The 2,031-nt window shown below is 49.1% G+C and overlaps 1 long non-coding RNA gene across 1 annotated transcript; it reads left to right on the top strand.

The window, feature by feature from the left end:
- The first annotated feature begins 411 nt into the window (after nucleotides 1–411).
- LOC132593535 (uncharacterized) lies at nucleotides 412–1,681 on the top strand. Its single transcript, XR_009559151.1, has 3 exons — nucleotides 412–587; nucleotides 1,036–1,164; nucleotides 1,265–1,681. It is a non-coding gene; the product is annotated as an uncharacterized lncRNA (long non-coding RNA).
- The last annotated feature ends 350 nt before the right edge of the window (nucleotides 1,682–2,031 follow it).

Here is a 2,031-nt window from a genome sequence, read left to right as displayed (position 1 = left end):
CCTCACTTACTCAGTTCTCTACCCACCAATAATAAATATAGAGGGGACATGAATCAAAAGTCAGCGTGAATCAAAAGTCAGGGGTAGGGCTTCCCTGGTGGCGCAGTGGTTGAGAGTCTGCCTGCCGATGCAGGGGACACGGGTTCGTGCCCCGGTCCGGGAAGATCCCACATGCCAGGGAGTGGCTGGGCCTGTGAGCCATGGCCGCTGAGCCTGCGCATCCAGAGCCTGTGTTCTGCAACGGGAGAGGCCACAACAGTGAGAGGCCCGTGTACCACAAAAAAAAAAAAAAAAAAGTCAGGGGTATAAGAATGGTCACATCTCTCTGTCCTCAGTAACCAGCCTCGTTCCCTGTTCTGAGCTCATGGTGCGAGAAGGGACCTCCACCTCTGTTCTCCAGCCCTCCTTCAGCTCAACCCAGGCTGTGCTGTCAAGGATCTGGGGTCGGATGTAGTGCCAAGGCCGGGGGCACAGGATCTGCAGTCATCAGTCACCCCTGAGAGCTCTATCGCTGCATCTGTGTGGTGCTTTCAGCTCGGAGTTCTCTCTGCTGCTTCCTCTCCAGGCGTGGGACACAGGGGTCTCTGGTGAGGCTGGGAGTCCAAATCCCTTTGGTCTTATGTCCTTGACATACCACGTACCCATTTCTCCCTGGGTCATTCTGTCTTCCCACTGCTCCAGGGATCCACTGGCCACTCTCTCATAGTGCAGCCCAGGGGATATCTCTTTTTCTTAGTCTTAGGGAAGCCCCTCTCTCTCTCTTTCCTGAGTCTCCCAAGCCACTCCGCCTCCTCCCACAAACCCATCCCTAACATGTTTAGGTTTTCAGAACAATGACAGAAATCTCCGGGATAATTCTACCTTCAGCTCTGACACATTCCTCCCCCGAGGCAACCAAACACCAAGCCTGCCACCTGCCTGCAGGGGAAGAAGGAAAAGGGAGAAAATGCAAATTATCCACAATATTATCCAAACACTAGCATTTAAGAAACTCTGACTACATGTTCTATCCACCCAGACAGTCTGTCCTTTCAGGAGCACACCTGTACTCTCCCAGTGTTGATGGCCTGTTTTAACCAAGCCTTGAAGATGTTCACTCGGCCACCAGCTCCCTGCTGGATCAGCTTGTTGGTGCCGGAGCCGGGGAGGTGGTCCAGGGAGAAGGTAGGTGGAAGAGTCTTTGGAAGCTCAGGATAGAGCTGGGCAGGACCCCTCATGGGTTGACCCCATCCTGTAGCCTGTTTCCCACATCATTCTCTCTCAGGTTTCAGAGATGCCTCCAGAGAATAAAGCCACCATGCTGCAGACCAGCGTTATTCCTATCCAATGCCAAGGAGCGATTTCTTATTACCTGGCGTTTGAACTTTCTGGAAAGATGAATGTTCACATTCCCTAGTTGTCTGATCATGATGAGCTAGAGCTTAGATTTCTAACCAGGTGGTCTCTTGGGATGGGAAGGATTCCACCAAACTGGGTTCTCACTGGGTCTGAGTAAAACTAGTCTCGGGAGTGGAAGTGTTGACAGCTGGATTCCTCATCCAGCATCCCGGTGACACCAGCCTCTGCTCAACTGCCTCCACGTGATGGGAAACTTATTACTTCCAGGACAGTCCATTTTGGCTAGAGATCATTTTGACTACAAGCCTTTTTTCCCTAATAAAAGCTATCTTTAAACCAAATATGAGTCCATATATCTCTCCCTTGAACATATTTTCCTTTAATGCAAAAAGAGTTGGAAAATCAGAAAATAAAGGTCTTTACAAGAACTAGAGATTATTCCTTGTACAGTGTCTTCCATTTTCTCTCAGTTTTGCTTCATGTACTAGATGGTCTTTGTAGAAGGGACTCCTTTTTGAGGGAAGATGTGAATGAGCCCCTACATCTGATTTATGACAGAGTGTATTAGTCAGTATAGGCCAGCTGCTGTAACAAACAGTCCCAACAGTCCAGTAGCTTAACAATAAAACTTTATGTCTTTTTTACATCATAGTTGTGGCAGAGTAAATTCTTTGCCACTCCTCCAGTTGAAGG

This window comes from Globicephala melas, chromosome 15 (genome assembly GCF_963455315.2).
Source record: "Globicephala melas chromosome 15, mGloMel1.2, whole genome shotgun sequence".
NCBI lineage: Eukaryota > Metazoa > Chordata > Mammalia > Artiodactyla > Delphinidae > Globicephala > Globicephala melas.
The sequence above is the reverse complement of the archived record's forward strand: the minus strand, read 5'-3'. Positions and strand labels throughout refer to the sequence as shown.